Below are 12,900 nucleotides of genomic sequence, written 5' to 3'. Positions count from 1 at the left end.
CATGGGGAAGTATGTAAGTTAAAAAAGGTTCTATATGGTCTTAAACAGGCTCTTCGAGCTTGGTTTGAGAAATTCTCTACTGTGATCACTTCTCTGTGTTTCCGCTCTAGTAAACATGATTCTGCATTGTTTATAAGATCCGCCACTTATGGTCGCATTATACTTTCTCTATATGTTGATGATATGATTATTACAGGTGATGATGTTAGTGGAATAAATGAGTTGAAATTGCAGTTAGCCAAACAGTTTGAGATGAAGGACTTAGGAACTCTTCGCTATTTCTTGGAAATTGAAGTTGCCTACTCTCCTAGAGGCTACCTTCTTTCTCAATCCTAGTACATTGCCAACATTCTTGACCAGGCTCGTCTTTCTGATACTAGAGCAGTAGATACTCCTCTTGAGTTGAATGTGAAATATGTTCCCTCGGATGGTGTTCCTTTACCAGATTCTACTTTGTATCGTACTTTGGTTGGCAACTTAGTGTATCTTACGATTACCAGAACTGACATTGCTTATGTTGTTCATGTTGTTAATCAGTTTGTAGTCTCTCTCACTACAGTACATTGGGCACCAGTTATTTGGATTCTTCGTTATCTTCGAGGAACTCAATTTCAAAGCCTTCTCTTTCCATCGTCATCCTCATTAGAGTTACGAGCTTATTCTGATGTTGATTGGGCTGGTGACACCACATATCGTAAATCCACCACAGGGTTTTGTATCTTTCTTGGAGACTCTCTTATTTCTTGGAAGAGTAAGAAACAAGATATTGTCTTTCGCTCCTCTACAGAAGCTAAGTATCGTGCTATGACATCCACTACCGCTGAAATAATTTGGTTGCGTTGGCTTTTGTTTGATATGGGTATCTCTCTTTCTGAGCCAACTCCGGTGCACTGCGATAATAAGAGTGCTATTCAAATTGCTTACAACTCGGTATTTCATGAACGCGCCAAACACATTGAGATTGATTGTCATCTTACTCGTCATCATCTTTAGCATGGAACCATTACTCTACCGTTTGTCTCTTCTTCTTTACAGATTGCTGATTTGTTCACAAAGATGCATTCCATTAAACGTTTCTGTTTTTTAGTTGACAAACTCTCAATGCTTCATGTTAATGCATCATGAGTTTGAGGGGAGATGTTAGATAATGTTATTATATATTAGTAGTAAGGGTATTTTAGACATTTCTATTCTTTTGTATATATACTCATTGTAACCCTATTAACTGAAGTTTGGTTCATTGTGTGTTATGAAACCCTAGAGTGATTGTCTCTCTTATTCCTCTTTTACATTGTTAACAAAGAGAAGAGGCTCTTACAGATTCTACTCTTTCACTCTTTAACACAAATGACTTACATGAAAGTTTTGATCAAAGGATATCAGTAGGAAATGATTCAGTTGAGCTATGTAATGAACATGCAAAGTTCTCATATGAGATACAACAGAATGACCCTGAAATCGGATGAATGAAGTTTAATTGTTAAGTGATGATTTTTACAGCTTAATCTTATATTGATGGATTTTTTTTTTGTTTTGGTTTAGCAAATAGGTATATTTATATATTTAGCTACCTCTAATAATATATATTTAGCTACCCAAATACAAATGTATTGGTCCAGAAAAATACAATAAGAATAATTAGCTCATGGTTAATTATTAGTCCAAATAGATATAGTAACCATAACTCATTTTAATATTGAAATTATTAACATTATAAAGAAGAAATAAAAATACTTTTTATAATTAAATTGAAAAAGGAATTGAAAACATTACATTAAAAGAGACGTCGTGAGTATGCTTAACATATAATCAATTATCTATGGATGAATTTAACTCATTGAAACGTCATCTAACTTCATATTTTTAAATAATTATTTTTTAATTTTAATTTTCTTTATTGCAGATATAATTTACATTTTATATAAGTATCAATTTTATTTATTGATTAAGTAGTTTTTTTTGTAAATTTTAATATAATTGTGAATTTTTTGTTTATCAGTTAAATTTAATATATTAATTTTATAATATTTTATAGGCTAAATTACATATGTGGTCATTTAACTTAATTTCAGGTAACGTTTTAGTCCTTTATCTTTTTTTTCTCCCGATTTAGTCCTTTATTCCTAAAAATATCAAATAAAGTATGAAAATATGAGTTTATTTGAAGATTTGTGTTACGAAATTGGTGAAATTTGTATTATATTGAAGAATATAATTAATTTTATGGGTTTTGATTGAAATCTTTTTTGAATTTTTGTATAAAAAAGGATATAATTGTTGAAATTTTAAAACATAAAATATCAAATTGTCACTTAAAATTAAAATAAAGGACCAAGTCGGAAAAAAAAAAGATAAAGAACTAAAACGTTACCTAAAATTAAGTTAAGGGATCACGAATGTAATTTAGCCTTATTTATATTTGACCGCACTATAAAATTTATCTTAACTTCACCACTACTTACATCTATCAATATAAGTATTTTACTAGAGTTAGAATTTAAAAATAAAATATTTTATTTTATTATCTATATTATACTCAAAGTTACATTTACAACTACGACTAATAAATACTCAATAGTTTCTACAAAAGTTAATAGTTCATCATTGTTAATAATTTAGTGAAATTTTTTATAACTTTGGCTTGTTATTATTCCTTTTTACTAAAAAAGAAAATCATTCATTTAAATTGGTAAAAAAAAAATTCATTAAAATTAAAAATGATAAATATGTGAAGAATTAACTCACAACACACACGAATAAAATCCTTACAAACATTATTTCTGTTCATATTGAATACATAAACAAAAACACCACAAGCAATACCCATTGATATTGCATACATCCAATCCGCTGTGCTTCCTTCTGTTGTTGCATCTATTGCAATGCCAATTCCTACTCCAATTGGACTCAATAAGAATCTCACATGATGTCTCTTTAAATTTTAGAAGCCCTCTCAAATTGCAAGCCTGTTAGTTCTGATAGCTTCTTGAAGCTTCGCAATAGCAAGTGGATCATTCAGATGAACTTCGCCTCCATTGTTGGAATTATCGTGGAGTGGTAGAGTCTTAACATTGTAGTTGAAATAAATTCAATGGATGGTAAAAATTTGCTAAAGCTTAACATAATTTTTCTTACCTTCAAGCATGAAAGGAAAGCAAAGCAATCCAATCTCACTAAAACACTATATCTGGAACCAAAGCAAATGTTTAGAAAACAAAACACATAAAATTTAAGTAGAAATTCAAAAGAAAATTAAGAAATTACATGAGTTTGCGTTTAGGACTTGCCAGATTTAGGTTAGGGTTCCTGCGATTTGAAAGAGAAATTAAGAAATGAGAAACAATCGAAGCTGATTAGGGTTCATACAATTTTGGGAGAGAAACAGAGCCAAAATGCAAAACGGTAGAAGGTCTTTTGATGCTATCACTACCACTGTCAAAAGAAGAAGAACCACGTAACCAGAAAATGGCGTTTACTAAGACGTTGAAGGTTGCGAAGGTGGATACGCTAACGGAACGAGAGATGACATTTATGTAGATTTGATCAAGTTTTGAAATAGATTTGATAAGATTTATCTAAAATAAAATAAAAAATAATCAATTTGAAGAATTTACAAATGCAATATAAACAAAATATAATTCAAAATTAAACAACTACTAAATTGAAGCCCAAATTTTAACCATAAATAGATACTCAAGGTTGAAGAAGAAAATCATTGTCAAGTTGTTTGGAAGAGTGGCTTGGAGGGTCAAGTGCTCTGTAATTCAAGGTATTTGAATTAGTGAATTAAAATTTGTTGAGTAAGGGAACTGAATGTAGGTGAACCAAGATAAATCTACGTGTCAAATTATTTATAATTTCATTGTTTGCTGCTTCTGAATCTGATTGTTTCTACTTCAAGTAAGTCACCAAAATCAAAATAGTTTTTTATTTATTTATAAATTATCAAAATATTGTCAACTTTAGCAAACACAATTTAATCCCTTTCTCATGTTTGAACCTTCATAAAGGATATGATTTTTTCTAAATATATTAATCTCTTTTTTTCTACGTCATATCTCTACCTTTTTCTTTTATCTACTCTTCTCCTCTCTCTCACTATAAGTTTAATCTATTTCTTAGACACATTTCAAAATTGATTAATGTACCTTAAGTACTCATCAACAAAACAAAAAAAAATAAACACACAAAAGAAAATAAAATTTATATCAACGTATGAATAATGTAAAAATAAAATGATTCAAATAAAAGATATAGAAACAACAACAAAAAACAATAGGGATAAATTGATGCGGAGAAATTGAGAAGGAAAAGGAAGTTACTTGATAAAAATCTAGTAAAAATTAATTGAGGGCAATTTTGTATTTTCCAAAAAAAATAAGGGTAATTACATTATTTTATCTCATTAGAGTTAAGTTACGTATTTTTTAAAACTTGTGTAATTTTTCTCTCATCTATCATGTGAGAAGCTACTACTTTTAGCTTTTTATTTTTAGCCAAAAAATAATTTTTTTAAAAAAATGATTTTTAAAAAATCTGAAACAAAACACCGTGAAAACAATAAAAAATTATTTTTGTTTTAACCAAATAGATTTCTTCATGAAAAAAGTCTGAAACAAGCGCACCCAATAATTTTACAAAATTAAAAGTTATAATTTTTTTTAAAAGGACTAAAAGATTTTATAATAATTAAAAACATATTTAGTTATATTTTATTTTACACCACAGCATAACTATGTATTGAATTAATTGACACAATTGTACTTTTTCATGTCATATCTATAAATCAGTAAAAAAAAAGTCATATCTATATGGGATTATATTTTCTATTAACACATCAATTTGAGATGATAAAAATGGATTGAATAAAAAAAATGTGTTAATTTAAGACCCACGATTTTACCCAAAATAGCAAAGATTGTGTTAATTTATGATTGTTACATAGTATTTAATTTCTATTGTGGTATAGAAAAATCTCTTTTTCTTTTTAACAACGATATAGAAAAATCTTGTTTTATATATAATAGATTTTTGGATATTCGATCTCGTTTAGATTTTTATTGACATTAATTTATTTTGGAAGTGTACAATATATTTACTGATTTAGTCTATATACAGGTTAGGTTGTATGGAAGATTTTGTTTAAAAATTTGATTTAGATACTATTACATTATCAAATCTAAAAAGAATTTCTTTTAATAAAAAAGAAAAAGAGAGAATCTCTATACGAGGAAACATGAAGCGTTCTTTTATAAATTTGTTATATATATATATATATATTGTGTAAGAAGAACTAACACCCAATGTTTTGCAGAGTCTATTACATTATATAGGATCCTTCTTCAATCTTGTGATGGTTTATAACAATTGCAACAACAAGGATGAATGTTGAGGTTAAGTAGTATTAGAACGAGACATAGTGCCTTATTGGTAGGTACAATATTGGTTTGTTCTCAAATTTTAAGAAGGGTCATCATGAATGGAAGTTATTTCTTGCTCCTTCGTCTTTGGTTAACTCCTTATACTCACCAACTATTTTCCTTGGAACATGGCTCTTCTCTCAAGCAAATTTCTATATCATTGCCAAACAAGAGCAGTACTTGTCTATCATATCATCTTGTTTCCAATTCTTGTAATGGCTTAGTGTATTTGTATTCAGATTTTTCTTGTGGAAGAGATGTTTTTCTATGTAACCCAACAACAAGGGAAGTGAGGCTTCTTCCCTCATCGGATTTGGTCACTAAAGTTAAAGATGGGATGATACTAGGTGTTGGAATGGGACATGATTATAGAAGTAACAATTTATTTAAGGTTGTTAGGATGTGGGTTTGTCACCGCCAATGTCGATGTAAGAAGTATATTGTTGAAGAATATGATTTGAGAAGTGACTATTGGAGGACAATTGAAAGTGCTAATCCATGGTGTTGTGAGTTTGATACTTGTTGTTTTGCTATACATTTTAATGGGGTTTATTATTGGTGTGGAAAAATTAAAGGCTTACAGGAAATAAGACGAAATTTTTAGAACATGTTTCTTAAACACCCAAGGTTTTATTTGATTTTCGATAATCTTACAAAGCACAAATTTCCTCCTTTTATAATCAAAGAGGATTACAAGACGACAAAATACATACTATACACACACATGAATTGTAAGCTCTATCATGATCCACCTTTTGATAGTGGGAGACACGGTAATTACACATCTTTTGAGCCCTTATAATATCTTTAAAAGACAAAGATCTTTTACCAGATATATCAGAAACCTAATCAAAACTCACCGTCCTCGCATGAAAGAATATATTCAGTCTTCACGACTTGATCAATGTAGCCTCAATGCGACAAATCAAGAGCAGTATGTTGATTTAGAGATTCTTCATAATCTTATAAATCATTGGAAAAATGAAGGATACACAGCCCTACACTTTGGAGTTGTCAGATTGATCATTTCTCTCCACGGAAGGAAAAATCTCCCTGTTTTCAGTAAGATAACGTTGTTAGACTATAGCTATCTTCACTATGAAAATGCAGTAATCGGAACTGTTCTGACTTCATTGAATGCAAGAAGTGTAGTTCTCACTATCTTTCCAAACTACAACGTAAGTCTTAATGACAATACTTTATCCACAAGGCTAAAGGTCCAAGTTCAGATCAACGGATTTGACCAAGTCCTAGAAGCCATGTCGGCCACTCTCCATCACCAAATAATCTATCGACTTCAAAATCATTCGATAGATTTACCACTCACAGGATGTTCTTCGGATTCATTATTGGTAATCACCAATAAATAAAAAGAAACGCCATCTATTGTCCAAATCCCTAGAAGAATATCAAGAGAAGAATTAGCACAATTGATTCCTCTTGAATGGATCACAAACTACGAAAAGATACAATAAGACAAAAAGCCAATCCAGTCTCAAGAAGCAACTTTCATGAGATCATCTGTTGACAAGACAGTCAAGACGATCTTCAGAAACCCAGACGAAGGAATTAACTCACCTTCTCCGATCTTCCAAACTTTGATGATTCAACCAATACTCAAGGAAGATTGTTGTCCTGTCCACGCAGTTACAACAGATGGAAAACCCATCTATACAGATAAAATGGACGAACATTTCATTTGGGATGTAGATCCCAATATGTGTGACCTAGAGACTGTTGGATGTATGATGATGAGATGGATGAAGATGTCATCCGCCCTAAGAGAAAAAAGAAAGGTAGGTGTAAACCACCACCACCTCCACAAAGAAGGACTGATCCGGATAATGGTCTTGGGTAAAATTCGCAAGAAAGCTCTTACTCTCCCGATTTACGAAGAAGCTCTTAGGATCTTCAGAGAAGAAAACCCTATTCCACCAGATGATCCTGACCTTATCTCATGGCTCCCTCATATCATTATGACCCGATAAAACCTTCCAATAATATTGAACCAATTCCTTGCTTCATGATATCAGCATCAACCTCAGAATACGATAAACATTTCCCTGCTTTAGAAAGAAAAATTGATCCTATTACAAATAGGTCAACAAAACCCTTCATACAACCAAATGAAGTTCACCCTGATGAGAAATTAAAGCCTTTTACTCAAGCTGAAGAAGTCTGCAACTAGCAATCAGAAAATATGGTTTCCCAGAATGTTATCATGATGTCATATGTTTGGTTAAAATCATGTTATTTCAACACTTTGGCATACATTTAGGGGGAGTAATGATTTTTAGTTTTAAAAATTATTACACATATAATTGAGGGGGAGCATAAACATTTTATCTTTGTCTTATTTAAAATCATAATCTAAAGAATTTTGTCATCATCAAAAAGGGGGAGATTGTTGAGACAAAATCTCTCAAATGATTTTAATGATAACAAAATTACTTAAGAGATTATGATTGTGGTTAATGACTAACATGTGCTGTTGAGTGTATTCATATAAGATAATAGGTTATTAATCATTAAGGCAAAAAGAAGGAAAAAGTGATTTTGGCCTGAGGATGGAAAACCCTCGTGAGGATGGAAATTGCTGCAAACGTGAGGATGGGCTGCAAGTTGAAAAACTCCAGATTTGGACAATCTGATCTCTCACCAGAAAAAATGTGTTTATTCAAATGCATAACAATGTCAAACATGAATAAACAAAGCATTCAAAAGTAAGAGTCAAAAGGGCAAAAGAAAAAGGTGAATATGGCTAGATCTAGTATGTAAAGGATAGGCTAGCAAAAGTGAAAGCAACCTATCAAGCATGTGCAAAGGTCAAAGTCTGAACATTTAATGGGCTTGCACGATTTAATTCATAAAGAAGTCAAGTTAACAAAAGGCAACTTGAAACAAGCCAAAAATGGAAGATCACATGTTGCTGCCAGATCTGATCCTCGGACTGAGTATGACAGTCCTATGTCATAAAGTGGCTTTTCTCTCTTGTCCACATCACCTCAAAAGATGAAGCCAACCTAGACCTTAAAGACTTCGAAAAATGCAGCTCAGAAACAGCCTTGCACTCTGATTAAAGTGAAAAAGCAAGGACATGTCAAGATCAAAGACTATGCTGCAAGAGGATGGTTCTGCCTAAGCCTAACAAGCTGAGTGGCAGTTCTGTAATTATGATGAAAACCTTGGATCCTTTGATAATGAGCTCCAACGGTCATCAAGGGCTTGGATCTCTATAAAATGCAAACAAGCTCTCCATTGGAAAATACACAACACACTTGCATAAAAAGATCAAGTATCTTAAAGCTTTCAAGAAGCAAATCACACCCTCTCTTATTACTTTATTTGATCCTACACTATATCTTTGTATATCCTTTGAGAAAGTATTAAGTATCAATCACTCTCATTCTACTTTGTAATTTCCTAGTGAGTGAAGCTTGGAAATATTTGAAAATTGATTGTAAGCTTGGTGAAGCTTGATAATACACAGTTTGTAATCATCCTCGGGTTGAGGATTGATCTGTTTGAAAGTTAGTGAAATCTCACAAGGGTGTGAGGACTGGACGTAGCCATCTTTGGGTGAACCAGTATAAAATTGTGTGTGTGTCCCTCATATTCTGCTCCTACTCTTTTACTCAGCTTAGATCTAACGATTTAAAAATCCCATCCTCGAGCTAGCCATCCTCAGCAAGAGGATAGTTTTTAAAACACTTAAAAATTATTTTTAACAGCAAAATCCCTATTCAACCCCCCCTTCTAGTGATATTTAGCTACAACAATTGGCATCAGAGCAAGGTTCTCTAAAAAATACACCTAATAGTGTAAGAGAAAAAGATCCAAAAAGAAATATGTCAAAAGCTAAGTACATCCCTGAAGGAGGATCATCCAGCCGACCTCCCTACTTTGATGGTACAGATTACTATCATTGGAAAGGTAAGATGAGGCTATTTCTCATATCACAAGACAACAACATGTGGTCTTTGGTGGAAAATGGAGATCATGTCATCAGGACCAACAACGCAGATGCAACCTCCGATGAGAAACCTCAAGCACAATGGACGGCTGATGAAAATGCAAAGGTACTCCTAAACTCTAAAGCTCATTTATTTCTAACGTGTGCTTTGTGCAGGGAAGAGTATGACAGAGTTGAAGAATGCAAAAACGCTAAAGAGCTATGGGATACTCTAAGAATTCATCATGAAGGATCAAGTCATGTAAAAGAAGCAAGGATAGATATGGGAGTAAGGGATTTCGAACTATTCGAAATGAAGGAGGATGAAACCATTGATGAAATGTTCTCAAGGTTAACCATCATATTGAATAACTTGAGATCTCTTGGAAAGGTATACTCCGTTCAAGAAAGGATAAGAAAAATTCTAAGGAGTCTACCAAAAGAATGGAGACCAATGGTAACTGCCATTACAGAAGCAAGAGATTTGACCAACATGAAATTAGAAGATTTGGTGGGAACGCTAAGAGCTCATGAACCATTGTTATTGGCTGATAAACCAAACAAAAAGGGAAGAATGATTGCTCTAAAAACCAGCCAAACAGAAAGCTCCAAGAAGAATGAAGATGTCATAACAAAGGAAAGCGCAGAGTATCCTCTGTCTGAGGATGAGGATGACCTCGTTCTGATTTCCAGAAAAATCCAGAGGATGCTAAACAGAAGAGGACAGAATAGAGGACCTCCTCAAAAAGAAAAAATTGACAAAAGTCAAATAACTTGTTATGGATGCAACAAGATGGGACACTATAAAACTGAGTGTCCTCTCAACAAAAGGAACTCCAGAAAATTCCCATACAAAAACAAATCCATGATGATCACTTGGGATGATAGTGATGAGTCATCCTCGGAGCAAGAAAAGGAAGAAGAGGCCAACCTATGTCTCATGACAAAATCAGAAAATGACAAGGTAAGTATTTCTGATCTATGTCCAAATTGTGAAAAATTAGAAGTTGAATTTGATAGCCTTTTAAATGACTCATACACTTTATCTCAAAAATGCATGTTTCAAAAAACCCAACTTGTTGAGATAAAGAAACAAAATGAAGAGCTACAGAAAAAGAATGATGAATATGTTAAAATCATTCAAGAGTTGCAGCAATCTCACTTTCAAAATTCTGAGAAACAAAAAATTCTTGAAACGCATCCTCCTGACGAGGATACAGAAAAGGAAATTTTGAAAACTGAGGTTATGGAACTAAAAAATGATATTTCCAACTTTGTCAAATCTACAGAAACATTTCAAAAGATAATGGGGTCCCAATCTGGAATATTTGACAAGGCTGGAATTGGTTTTAAAAGCTCTCAAAAACAAAAATTATATGAAAACTTTTTCTTGCCTAAAAAACGAGAGGATAGGCCTAAATGCACCTTTTGCAAAAAACTTGGGCATACTTCCAAAATCTGTCATGCTAAGAAGAAAGCTAACAATGAAAAGGCAGCATGCTCATTCTGTGGTAAACATGGGCACCATGATTCTATTTGCCATCATAAAAGGAATATCCTCAAAAGAGGAAAAACTAACCAACAAGGACCCAAAGCTATATGGGTACCTAAGTCTCTTTTAAACTCTAAAACAGGTTCATCCTCTAATCAACAAAAGAAAGCCTTGGTACTTGGACAGTGGTTGCTCAAGGCATATGACGGGAGATAAGCACTGCTTCATATCATTGGAGATAAATGATGGAGGATCAGTCACATTTGGTAATAATGATAAAGCTCAAATAAAAGGAACAGGTATTATTGGTAAGAATAATTCTGCAAAAATTGAAAATGTTCAATATGTGGATGGCTTGAAACATAACTTGCTAAGCATTAGTCAACTGTGCGATAGTGGTTTTGAAGTTATTTTTAAGCCAACTCTATGTGAGGTTAAACACTCATCCTCGGGTAGAGTTTTCTTTTCCGGTTTTAGAAAAAAGAATTTATATGAACTTTATCTTGATGATTTACCTACTGAATCTTGTTTTGTTTCCATTGAAAAAGATAAATGGATTTGGCACAAACGAGCCGGTCACACAAGCTTAAACACTATTTCTAAATTAGCAAATTTAGAATTAGTAAAAGGTCTTCCAAAAATTAATTTTGAAAAAGACAAAGTTTGTGAAGCTTGTGTGAAAGGAAAACAAGTTAAAAGTAGTTTTCACTCTAAAAACTTTGTTTCAACAAATCATCCTCTTGAACTTATTCACATTGATCTCTTTGGTCCTATCAAAACTCCAAGTCTTAGTGGAAAAAGATATGGCTTTGTACTTGTTGATGATTTTTCCCGTTTTACTTGGGTTCTATTTTTAAAACACAAGGATGAAGCCTTTGAGGCATTCTACCATTTTTGCAAAAAGATTCAAAATGAAAAAGGTTCAAAAATTGTCTCGGTGAGAAGTGACCATGGAGGTGAATTTGAAAATGAATCTTTTAAAAATCTTTGTGAAGAAAATGGTATTTCTCACAACTTTTCTTGTCCAAGAACTCCCCAACAAAATGGGGTTGTTGAAAGGAAAAATAGAACTCTACAAGAAATGGCTAGAACTATTTTAAATGAAGCCAACATTGAAAAATATTTTTGGGCCGAAGCCATTAATACCGCTTGTTATATTTCAAATCGTACATCCATTAGAAAAATTTTGAACAAAACTCCATATGAATTATGGAAAGGGAGAAAACCAAATATTTCCTATTTTCACATATTTGGGTGTTATTGCTACATTCTAAATAATAAAGAAAATTTGGGAAAGTTTGATCCAAAATCCGATAAAGGAATTTTTCTAGGATACTCCACAACGTCAAAAGGTTATAGAATATATAATCTTAGGAATCAAACTGTGGAGGAATCCATGCATGTTATTTTTGATGAGTTTGATGACTTGTGTTTAGAGAAAAAGGATAAGGATGAAGAAGATGAAAATTCATCTTCACAAGTACCCGGTCCTCACGCAGAGGATGAGTCTGATCCAACCTCTCCACAACTTCTAAGAGGATGGAAAACAGACACGCATCATCCTCTAGATCTAGTCATTGGGAATACTGAAGATGGTGTGAGAACCAGAAACTCTCTAAGGGAAAATACTTCCAACATGGCCATGATATCACAAGTTGAACCCAAGTCAATTGATCAAGCTATTGGTGACAAATCATGGGTTGAAGCTATGATGGAAGAACTCTCACAATTTGAAAGAAACAAGGTATGGAATCTTGTACCCCATCCTCTGGACAAATCTGTTATTGGAACTAAATGGATATTTAGAAACAAACTAAATGAGGATGGAGAAGTCATTAGAAATAAAGCAAGACTAGTGGCACAAGGGTACAACCAACAAGAAGGAATAGATTATGATGAAACGTTTGCACCCGTAGCAAGACTTGAAGCAATAAGAATCCTCTTAGCTTATGCTACTCATAAAGGTATAAAACTATTCCAAATGGATGTGAAAAGTGCCTTTTTGAATGGGTTCTTAAATGAAGAAGTATATGTTC

The sequence above is a fragment of the Cicer arietinum genome, chromosome 5, assembly GCF_000331145.2.
Source record: "Cicer arietinum cultivar CDC Frontier isolate Library 1 chromosome 5, Cicar.CDCFrontier_v2.0, whole genome shotgun sequence".
In the NCBI taxonomy this organism is placed as follows: Eukaryota; Viridiplantae; Streptophyta; class Magnoliopsida; order Fabales; family Fabaceae; genus Cicer; species Cicer arietinum.
Note: the sequence above shows the minus strand (reverse complement) of the source record.